Consider the following 12,580-nt stretch of genomic DNA (forward strand, 5'->3'; position numbering starts at 1 on the left):
GTAGTAACAGTTTTAATTTTTAGGTTTCACTCTGTTTTCTCTTTATGGATACATATAGTTGGAACTCTAAAGCAAACACGGTTTCTGCTAGCTCTTTGAAACTTGACACAATAAAGTAGTTCCAAGTTCTATCTCTATGGTTTGTTTCCTTTTGATGTAGCCCTAAGCAGAGACTGGCAAAAATCACTTTCATGGAAAGGGGTTGCCAAGCTTCCAAAAAACTACGAGTTTCCTTAAATCTCAGCACACATTTTTTCACCCAATCTTGATGACACTTTCAGGTAATGATCAGTACCCCAATCCCACTTGGCTCACCAAATTTCGTTCTTCTAGGTTAAACCATTCGTTGGCAGTAACTGTTTTAATTTTTGGTTTCACTCTGTTTTCTCCTATATGGATACATGTAGTTGGAACTCTAAATGAAACACGGTTTTTGCTAGCTCTTTGAAACTTGACACAATATACTAGTTCCAAGTTCTATCTCTATGGTTTGTTTCCTATCGATGTAGCCCTAAGCAGAGACTGGCGTAAATCACTTTCATGGAAAGGGGTTCCCAAGCTTACAAAAAACTACGAGTTTCCTGAAATCTCAGCACACATTTTTTCACCCAATCTTGATGACACTTTCAGGTAATGATCAGTACCCCAATCCCACTTCGCACACCAAAATACGTTCTTCTAGGTTAAACCGTTCGTTGGCAGTAACAGTTTTAATTTTTAGGTTTCACTCTGTTTTCTCCTTTATGGATACATGTAGTTGGAACTCTAAATCAAACACGGTATGGGCTAGCTCTTTGAAACTTGACACAACAAAGTAGTTCCAAGTTCTATCTCTATGGTTTGTTTCCTATTGATGTAGCCCTAAGCAGAGACTGGCGAAAATCACTTTCATGGAAAGGGGTTGCCAAGCTTCCAAAAAACTACGAGTTTCTTGAAATCTCAGCACACATTTTTTCACCCAATCTTGATGACACTTTCAGGTAATGATCAGTACCCCAATCCCACTTGGCTCACCAAATTTCGTTCTTCTAGGTTAAACCATTCGTTGGCAGTAACAGTTTTAATTTATAGGTTTCACTCTGTTTTCTCCTATATGGATACATGTAGTTGGAACTCTAAATCAAACACGGTTTGTGCTAGCTCTTTGAAACTTGACATAATAATGTGGTTCCAAGTTCTATCTCTATGGTTTGTTTCCTATTGATGTAGCCATAAGCAGAGACTGGCGAAAATCACTTTGATGGAAAGGGGTTGCCAAGCTTCCAAAAAACTACGAGTTTCTTGAAATCTCAGCACACATTTTTTCACCCAATCTTGATGACACTTTCAGGTAATGATCAGTACCCCAATCCCGTTTGGCTCACCAAATTTCGTTCTTCTAGGTTAAACAGTTCGTTGGTAGTAACAGTTTTAATTTTTAGGTTTCACTCTGTTTTCTCTTTTATGGATACATATAGTTGGAACTCTAAAGCAAACACGGTTTGTGCTAGCTCTTTGAAACTTGACACAATAAAGTAGTTCCAAGTTCTATCTCTATGGTTTGTTTCCTGTTGATGTAGCCCTAAGCAGAGACTGGCAAAAATCACTTTCATGGAAAGGGGTCGCCAAGCTTCCAAAAAACTACGAGTTTCCTGAAATCTCAGCACACATTTTTTCACACAATCCTGATGACACTTTCAGGTAATGATCAGTACCCCAATCCCACTTGGTTCACCAAATTTCGTTCTTCTATGTTAAACCGTTCATTGGCAGTAACAGTTTTAATTTTTAGGTTTCACTCTGTTTTTTCTATATGGATATATGTAGTTGGAACTCTAAATCAAACACGGTTTGGGCTAGCTCTTTGAAACTTCACACAATAAAGTAGTTCCAAGTTCTATCTCTATGGTTTGTTTCCTATTGATGTAGCCATAAGCAGAGACTGGCGCAAATCACTTTCATGGAAAGGGTTTCCCAAGCTTCCAAAAAACTACGAATTTCCTGAAATCTCAGCACACACTTTTTCACCCAATCTTGATGACACTTTCAGGTAATGATCAGTACCCCAATCCCGTTTGGCTCACCAAATTTCGTTCTTCTAGGTTAAACAGTTCGTTGGTAGTAACAGTTTTAATTTTTAGGTTTCACTCTGTTTTCTTTTTATGGATACATATAGTTGGAACTCTAAAGCAAACACGGTTTCTGCTAGCTCTTTGAAACTTGACACAATAAAGTAGTTCCAAGTTCTATCTCTATGGTTTGTTTCCTTTTGATGTAGCCCTAAGCAGAGACTGGCAAAAATCACTTTCATGGAAAGGGGTTGCCAAGCTTCCAAAAAACTACGAGTTTCCTTAAATCTCAGCACACATTTTTTCACCCAATCTTGATGACACTTTCAGGTAATGATCAGTACCCCAATCCCACTTGGCTCACCAAATTTCGTTCTTCTAGGTTAAACCATTCGTTGGCAGTAACTGTTTTAATTTTTAGGTTTCACTCTGTTTTCTCCTATATGGATACATGTAGTTGGAACTCTAAATGAAACACGGTTTTTGCTAGCTCTTTGAAACTTGACACAATATAGTAGTTCCAAGTTCTATCTCTATGGTTTGTTTCCTATCGATGTAGCCCTAAGCAGAGACTGGCGTAAATCACTTTCATGGAAAGGGGTTCCCAAGCTTACAAAAAACTACGAGTTTTCTGAAATCTCAGCACACATTTTTTCACCCAATCTTGATGACACTTTCAGGTAATGATCAGTACCCCAATCCCACTTCGCACACCAAAATACGTTCTTCTAGGTTAAACCGTTCGTTGGCAGTAACAGTTTTAATTTTTAGGTTTCACTCTGTTTTCTCCTTTATGGATACATGTAGTTGGAACTCTAAATCAAACACGGTATGGGCTAGCTCTTTGAAACTTGACACAACAAAGTAGTTCCAAGTTCTATCTCTATGGTTTGTTTCCTATTGATGTAGCCATAAGCAGAGACTGGCGAAAATCACTTTCATGGAAAGGGGTTGCCAAGCTTTCAAAAAACTACGAGTTTCTTGAAATCTCAGCACACATTTTTTCACCAAATCTTGATGACACTTTCAGGTAATGATCAGTATCCCAATCCCACTTGGCTCACCAAATTTCGTTCTTCTAGGTTAAACCATTCGTTGGCAGTAACAGTTTTAATTTATAGGTTTCACTCTGTTTTCTCCTATATGGATACATGTAGTTGGAACTCTAAATCAAACACGGTTTGTGCTAGCTCTTTGAAACTTGACATAATAATGTGGTTCCAAGTTCTATCTCTATGGTTTGTTTCCTATTGATGTAGCCATAAGCAGAGACTTGTGGAAATCACTTTCATGGAAAGGGGTTGCCAAGCTTCCAAAAAACTACGAGTTTCTTGAAATCTCAGCACACATTTTTTCACCCAATCTTGATGACACTTTCAGGTAATGATCAGTACCCCAATCCCGTTTGGCTCACCAAATTTCGTTCTTCTAGGTTAAACAGTTCGTTGGTAGTAACACTTTTAATTTTTAGGTTTCACTCTGTTTTCTCTTTTATGGATACATATAGTTGGAACTCTAAAGCAAACACGGTTTGTGCTGGCTCTTTGAAACTTGACACAATAAAGTAGTTCCAAGTTCTATCTCTAAGGTTTGTTTCCTATTGATGTAGCCCTAAGCAGAGACTGGCAAAAATCACTTTCATGGAAAGGGGTCGCCAAGCTTCCAAAAAACTACGAGTTTCCTGAAATCTCAGCACACATTTTTTCACACAATCCTGATGACACTTTCAGGTAATGATCAGTACCCCAATCCCACTTGGTTCACCAAATTTCGTTCTTCTATGTTAAACCGTTCATTGGCAGTAACAGTTTTAATTTTTAGGTTTCACTCTGTTTTTTCTATATGGATATATGTAGTTGGAACTCTAAATCAAACACGGTTTGGGCTAGCTCTTTGAAACTTCACACAATAAAGTAGTTCCAAGTTCTATCTCTATGGTTTGTTTCCTATTGATGTAGCCATAAGCAGAGACTGGCGCAAATCACTTTCATGGAAAGGGTTTCCCAAGCTTCCAAAAAACTACGAATTTCCTGAAATCTCAGCACACACTTTTTCACCCAATCTTGATGACACTTTCAGGTAATTATCAGTACCCCAATCCCGTTTGGCTCACCAAATTTCGTTCTTCTAGGTTAAACAGTTCGTTGGTAGTAACAGTTTTAATTTTTAGGTTTCACTCTGTTTTCTCTTTATGGATACATATAGTTGGAACTCTAAAGCAAACACGGTTTCTGCTAGCTCTTTGAAACTTGACACAATAAAGTAGTTCCAAGTTCTGTCTCTATGGTTTGTTTCCTTTTGATTTAGCCCTAAGCAGAGACTGGCAAAAATCACTTTCATGGAAAGGGGTTGCCAAGCTTCCAAAAAACTACGAGTTTCCTTAAATCTCAGCACACATTTTTTCACCCAATCTTGATGACACTTTCAGGTAATGATCAGTACCCCAATCCCACTTGGCTCACCAAATTTCGTTCTTCTAGGTTAAACCATTCGTTGGCAGTAACTGTTTTAATTTTTAGGTTTCACTCTGTTTTCTCCTATATGGATACATGTAGTTGGAACTCTAAATGAAACACGGTTTTTGCTAGCTTTTTGAAACTTGACACAATATAGTAGTTCCAAGTTCTATCTCTATGGTTTGTTTCCTATCGATGTAGCCCTAAGCAGAGACTGGCGTAAATCACTTTCATGGAAAGGGGTTCCCAAGCTTACAAAAAACTACGAGTTTCCTGAAATCTCAGCACACATTTTTTCACCCAATCTTGAAGACACTTTCAGGTAATGATCAGTACCCCAATCCCACGTGGCTCACCAAATTTCGTTCTTCTAGGTTAAACCATTCGTTGGCAGTAACAGTTTGAATTTTTAGGTTTCACTCTGTTTTCTCCTATATGGATACATATAGTTGGAACTCTAAATCAAACACGGTTTTTGCTAGCTCATTGAAACATGACACAATATAGTAGTTCCATGTTCTATCTCTATGGTTTGTTTCCTATTGATGTAGCCCCAAGCAGAGACTGGCGCAAATCACTTTCATGGAAAGGGGTTCCCAAGCTTCCATAAAACTACAAGTTTCCTGAAATCTCAGCACTCATTTTTTCACCAATCTTGATGACACTTTCAGGTAATGGTCAGTACCCCAATCCCACTTGGCTCACCAAATGTCATTCTTCTAGGATAAACCATTCGTTGGCAGTAACAGTTTTAATTTTTAGGTTTCACTCTGTTTTCTCCTATATGGATACATGTAGCTGGAACTCTAAATCAAACACGGTTTGTGCTAGCTCTTTGAAACTTCACACAATAAAGTAGTTCCAAGATCTATCTCTATGGTTTTTTTTTTCCTATTGATGTAGCCCTAAGCAGAGACTGGCAAAAATCACTTTCATGGAAAGGGGTTGCCAAGCTTCCAAAAAACTACGAATTTCCTGAAATCTCAGCACCCACTTTTTCACCCAATCTTGATGACACTTTCAGGTAATGATCAGTACCACAATCCCACTTGGCTCACAAATTTCGTTCTTCTAGGTTAAACCATTCGTTGGCAGTAACCGTTTTAATTTTTAGGTTTCACTCTGTTTTCTCCTAATGGATACATGTAGTTGGAACTCTAAATCAAACACGGTTTGTGCTAGCTCTTTGAAACTTGACACAATATAGTAGTTCCAAGTTCTATCTCTTTAGTTTGTTTACTATTGATATAGCCCTAAGCAGAGACTGGCGCAAATCACTTTCATGGAAAGGGGTTGCCAAGCTTCCAAAAAACTTCGAGTTTCCTGAAAGCTCAGCACACATTTTTTCTCCCAATCTTGATGACACTTTCAGGTAATGATCAGTACCCCAATCCCACTTGGCTCACCAAATTTCTTTTCTTCTAGGTTAAACCGTTCGTTGGCAGTAACAGTTTAATTTTTTAGGTTTCACTCTGTTTTCTCCTATATGAATACATGTACTTGGGACTCTAAAACAAACACGGTTTGTGTTAGCTCTTTGAAACTTGACACAGTAAAGTAGTTCCAAGTTCTATCTCTATGGTTTTTTTACTATTGATGTAGCCCTAAGCAGAGACTGGCGAAAATCACTTTCATGGTAAGGGGTTGTCAAGCTTCCAAAAACAACGAGTTTCTTGAAATCTCAGCACACATTTTTTTCACCCAATCTTGATGACACTTTCAGGTAATGATCAGTACCCAATCCCACTTGGCTCACCAAATTTCGTTCTTCTAGGTTAAACCGTTCATTGGCAGTAACAGTTTTAATTTTTAGGTTTCACTCTGTTTTCTCCTATATGGATACATGTAGTTGGAACTCTAAATCAAACACGGTTTGGGCTAGCTCTTTGAAACTTCACACAAAAGTAGTTCCAAGTTCTATCTCTATGGTTTGTTTCCTATTGATGTAGCCCTAAGCAGAGACTGGCGCAAATCACTTTCATGGAAAGGGGTTGCCAAGCTTCCAAAAAACTACGAATTTCCTGAAATCTCAGCACACACTTTTTCACCCAATCTTGATGACACTTTCAGGTAATGATCAGTACCCCAATCCCACTTGGCTCACCAAATTTCGTTCTTCTAGGTTAAACGATTCGTTGGCAGTAACAGTTTTAATTTTTAGGTGTCACTCTGTTTTCTCCTATATGGATACATGTAGTTGGAACTCTAAATCAAACACGGTTTGTGCTAGCTCTTTGAAACCTGACACAATACAGTAGTTCCAAGTTCTATCTCTATGGTTTGTTTAATCTTGATGTAGCCCTAAGCAGAGACTGGCGCAAATCACTTTCATGGAAAGGGGTTGCCAAGCTTCCAAAAACAACGAGTTTCTTGAAATCTCAGCACACATTTTTTTCACCCAATCTTGATGACACTTTCACGTAATGATCAGTACCCCAATCCCTCTTGGCTCACCTAATTTCGTTCTTCTAGGTTAACCGTTCACTGGCAGTAACAGTTTTAATTTTTATGTTTCACTCTGTTTTGTCCTATATGGATACATGTACTTGGAACTCTAAGTCAAACATGGTTTGTACTAGCTTTTTGAAACTTGACACAATATAGTAGTTCCAAGTTCTATCTCTATGGTTTGTTTCCTATCGATGTAGCCCTAAGCAGAGACTGGCGAAAATCACTTTCATGGAAAGGGGTTGCCAGCTTCCCAAAAACTACGAGTTTCCTGAAATCTCAGCACAACATTTTTTCACCCAATCTTGATGACACTTTCAGGTAATGATCAGTACCCCAATCCCACTTGGCTCACCAAATTTCGTTCTTCTAGGTTAAACCATTCGTTGGCATTAACAGTTTTAATTTTTAGGTTTCACTCTGTTTTCTCCTATATGGATACATGTAGTTGGAACTCTAAATCAAACACGGTTTGTGCTAGCTCTTTGAAACTTGACACAATATAGAAGTTCCAAGTTCTCTCTGTATGGTTTGTTTCCTATTGATGTAGCCCTAAGCAGAGACTGGCGCAAATCACTTTCATGGAAAGGGGTTGCCAAGCTTCCAAAAAACTACCAGTTTCCTGAAATCTCAGCACACATTTTTTCACCCAATCTTGATGACACTTTCAGGTAATGATCAGTACCCCAATCCCACTTGGCTCACCAAATTTCGTTCTTCTAGGTTAAACCATTCGTTGGCAGTAACAGTTTTAATTTTTAGGTTTCACTCTGTTTTCTCCTATATGGATATATGTAGTTGGAACTCTAAATCAAACACGGTTTGGGCTAGCTCTTTGAAACTTCACACAATAAAGTAGTTCCAAGTTCTATCTCTATGGTTTGTTTCCTATTGATGTAACCCTAAGCAGAGACTGAGGAAAATCACTTTCATGGAAAGGGGTTGGCAAGCTTCCAAAAACAACGAGTTTCTTGAAATCTCAGCACACATTTTTTTCACCCAATCTTGATGACACTTTCAGGTAAAGATCAGTAGCCAATCCCACTTGACTCACCAAATTTCGTTCTTCTAGGTTAAACCGTTCGTTGGCAGTAACAGTTTTAATTTTTATGTTTCACTCTGTTTTCTCCTATATGGATACATGTAGTTGGAACTCTAAGTCAAACATGGTTTGTGCTAGCTTTTTGAAATTTGACACAATATAGTAGTTCCAAGTTCTATCTCTATGGTTTGTTTCCTATCGATGTAGCCCTAAGCAGAGACTGGCGAAAATCACTTTCATGGAAAGGGGTTGCCAAGCTTCCAAAAAACTACGAGTTTCCTGAAATCTCAGCACAACATTTTTTCACCCAATCTTGATGACACTTTCAGGTAATGATCAGTATCCCAATCCCACTTGGCACACCAAATTTCCTTCTTCTAGGTTAAACCATTCGTTGGCAGTAACAGTTTTAATTTTTAGGTTTCACTCTGTTTTCTCCTATATGGATACATGTAGTTGGAACTCTAAATCAAACACGGTTTGTGCTAGCTCATTGAAACTTGACACAATATAGAAGTTCCAAGTTCTATCTGTATGGTTTGTTTCCTATTGATGTAGCCCTAAGCAGAGACTGGCGAAAATCACTTTCATGGAAAGGGGTTGCCAGCTTCCAAAAAACTACGAGTTTCCTGAAATCTCAGCACACATTTTTTCACCCAATCTTGATGACACTTTCAGGTAATGATCAGTACCCCAATCCCACTTGGCTCACCAAATTTCGTTCTTCTAGGTTAAACCATTCGTTGGCATTAACAGTTTTAATTTTTAGGTTTCACTCTGTTTTCTCCTATATGGATACATGTAGTTGGAACTCTAAATCAAACACGGTTTGTGCTAGCTCTTTGAAACTTGACACAATATAGTAGTTCCAAGTTCTATCTCTTTAGTTTGTTTACTATTGATATAGCCCTAAGCAGAGACTGGCGCAAATCACTTTCATGGAAAGGGGTTGCCAAGCTTCCAAAAAACTACGAGTTTCCTGAAAGCTCAGCACACATTTTTTCTCCCAATCTTGATGACACTTTCAGGTAATGATCAGTACCCCAATCCCACTTGGCTCACCAAATTTCTTTTCTTCTAGGTTAAACCGTTCGTTGGCAGTAACAGTTTAATTTTTTAGGTTTCACTCTGTTTTCTCCTATATGAATACATGTACTTGGGACTCTAAAACAAACACGGTTTGTGTTAGCTCTTTGAAACTTGACACAGTAAAGTAGTTCCAAGTTCTATCTCTATGGTTTTTTTACTATTGATGTAGCCCTAAGCAGAGACTGGCGAAAATCACTTTCATGGTAAGGGGTTGTCAAGCTTCCAAAAACAACGAGTTTCTTGAAATCTCAGCACACATTTTTTTCACCCAATCTTGATGACACTTTCAGGTAATGATCAGTACCCAATCCCACTTGGCTCACCAAATTTCGTTCTTCTAGGTTAAACCGTTCATTGGCAGTAACAGTTTTAATTTTTAGGTTTCACTCTGTTTTCTCCTATATGGATACATGTAGTTATAACTCTAAATCAAACACGGTTTGTGCTAGCTCTTTGAAACTTGACACAATATAGTAGTTCCATGTTCTATCTCTATGGTTTGTTTCCTATTGATGTAGCCCTAAGCAGAGACTTGCGCAAATCACTTTCATGGAAAGGGGTTGCCAAGCTTCCAAAAAACTACAAGTTTCCTGAAAACTCAGCACACATTTTTTCACCCAATCTTGATGACACTTTCAGGTAATGGTCAGTACCCCAATCCCACTTGGCTTACCAAATGTCATTCTTCTAGGATAAACCATTCGTTGGCAGTAACAGTTTTAATTTTTAGGTTTCACTCTGTTTTCTCCTATATGGATACATGTAGTTGGAACTCTAAATCAAATACGGTTTGTGCTAGCTCTTTGAAACTTCACACAATAAAGTAGTTCCCAGATCTATCTCCATGTTTTTTTTTTCCTATTGATGTAGCCCTAAGCAGAGACTGGCAAAAATCACTTTCATGGAAAGGGGTTGCCAAGCTTCCAAAAAACTACGAGTTTCCTGAAATCTCAGCACATATTTTTTCACCCAAACTTAATGACACTTTCAGGTAATGTACAGGACCCCAATCCCACTTGGCTCACCAAATTTCGTTTTTCTAGGTTAAACCGTTCGTTGGCAGTAACAGTTTTAATTTTTAGGTTTCACTCTGTTTTCTCCTTTATGGATACATGTAGTTGGAACTCTAAATCAAACACGGTTTGTGCTAGATCTTTGAAACTTGAGAAAATAAAGTAGTTCCAAGTTCTATCTCTGTGGTTTGTTTCCTATTGATGTAGCCCTAAGCAGAGACTGGCAAAAATTACTTTCATGGAAAGGGGTTGCCAAGCTTCCAAAAAACTACGAGTTTCCTGAAATCTCAGCACACATTTTTCTCACCCAATCTTGATGACACTTTCAGGAAATGATCAGTACCCCAGTCCCACTTGGCTCACCAAATTTCGTTCTTCTAGGTTAAACCGTTCGTTGGCAGTAACAGTTTTAATTTTTAGGTTTCACTCTGTTTTCTCCTATATGGATACATGTAGTTGGAACTCTAAATTAAACACGGTTTGTGCTAGCTCTTTGAAACTTGACACAATATAGTAGTTCCAAGGTCTATCTCTATGGTTTGTTTCCTATTGATGTAGCCCTAAGCAGAGACTTGCGCAAATCACTTTCATGGAAAGGGGTTGCCAAGCTTCCAAAAAACTACAAGTTTCCTGAAAACTCAGCACACATTTTTTCACCCAATCTTGATGACATTTTCAGGTAATGATCAGTACCCCAATCCCACTTGGCTCACCAAATTTTGTTCTTCTAGGTTAAACTGTTCGTTGGCAGTAACAGTTTAATTTTTTAGGTTTCACACTGTTTTCTCCTATATGTATATATGTAGTTGGGACTCTAAATCAAACACGGTTTGGGCTAGCTCTTTGAAACTTGACACAATAAAGTAGTTCCAAGTTCTATCTCTAAGGTTTGTTCCCTATTGATATAGCCCTAAGCAGAGACTGGCGAAAATCACTTTCATGGAAAGGGGTTTCCAAGCTTCCAAAAAACTACGAGTTTCTTAAAATCTCAGCACACATTTTTTCAACCAATCTTGATGACACTTTCAGGTAATGATCAGTACCCCAATCCCACTTGGCTCACCAAATTTCGTTCTTCTGGTTAAACCCTTCGTTGGCAGTAACAGTTTTAATTTTTAGGTTTCACTCTGTTTTCTCCTATATGGATACATGTAGTTGGGACTCTAAATCAAACACGGTTTGTGTTAGCTCTTTGAAACTTGACACAATATAGTAGTTCCAAGTTCTAACTCTATGGTTTGTTTCCTATTCATGTAGTCCTAAGCAGAGACTGGCGCAAATCACTTTCATGGAAAGGGGTTCCCAAGCTTCCAAAAAACTACGAGTTTCCTGAAATCGCAGCACACATTTTTTCACCAATCTTGATGACACTTTCAGGTAATGATCAGTACCCCAATCCCACTTGGCTCACCAAATTTCGTTCTTCTAGGATAAACCGTTCGTTGGCAGTAACAGTTTAATTTTTTAGGTTTCACTCTGTTTTCTCCTATATGGATACATGTAGTTGGAACTCTAAATCAAACACGGTTTGGGCTAGCTCTTTGAAACTTGACAAAATAAAGTAGTTCCAAGTTCTATCTCTATGCTTTGTTTCCTATTGATGTAGCCATAAGCAGAGACTTGTGCAAATCACTTTCATGGAAAGGGGATGCCAAGCTTCCAAAAAACTACGAGTTTCATGAAATCTCAGCACACACTTTTTCACCCAATCTTGATGACACTTTCAGGTAATGATCAGTACCCCAATCCCGTTTGGCTCACCAAATTTCTTTCTTCTAGGTTAAACAGTTCGTTGGTAGTAACGGTTTTAATTTATAGGTTTCACTCTGTTTTCTCCTTTATGGATACATATAGTTGGAACTCTAAAGCAAATACGGTTTCTGCTAGCTCTTTGAAACTTGACACAATAAAGTAGTTCCAAGTTCTATCTCTATGGTTTGTTTCCTATTGATGTAGCCCTAAGAAGAGACTGGCAAAAATCACTTTCATGGAAAGGGGTTGCCAAGATTCCAAAAAACTACGAGTTTCCTGAAATCTCAGCACACATTTTTTCACCCAATCTTGATGACACTTTCAGGTAATGATCAGTACCCCAATCCCACTTCGCACACCAAAATACGTTCTTCTAGGTTAAACCGTTCGTTGGCAGTAACAGTTTTAATTTTTAGGTTTCACTCTGTTTTCTCCTTTATGGATACATGTAGTTGGAACTCTAAATCAAACACGGTATGGGCTAGCTCTTTGAAACTTGACACAACAAAGTAGTTCCAAGTTCTATCTCTATGGTTTGTTTCCTATTGATGTAGCCCTAAGCAGAGACTGGCGAAAATCACTTTCATGGAAAGGGGTTGCCAAGCTTCCAAAAAACTACGAGTTTCTTGAAATCTCAGCACACATTTTTTCACCCAATCTTGATGACACTTTCAGGTAATGATCAGTACCCCAATCCCACTTGGCTCACCAAATTTCGTTCTTCTAGGTTAA

Source organism: Spermophilus citellus (assembly GCF_964194105.1).
Source record: "Spermophilus citellus genome assembly, contig: SCAFFOLD_53, whole genome shotgun sequence".
Lineage (NCBI taxonomy): Eukaryota > Metazoa > Chordata > Mammalia > Rodentia > Sciuridae > Spermophilus > Spermophilus citellus.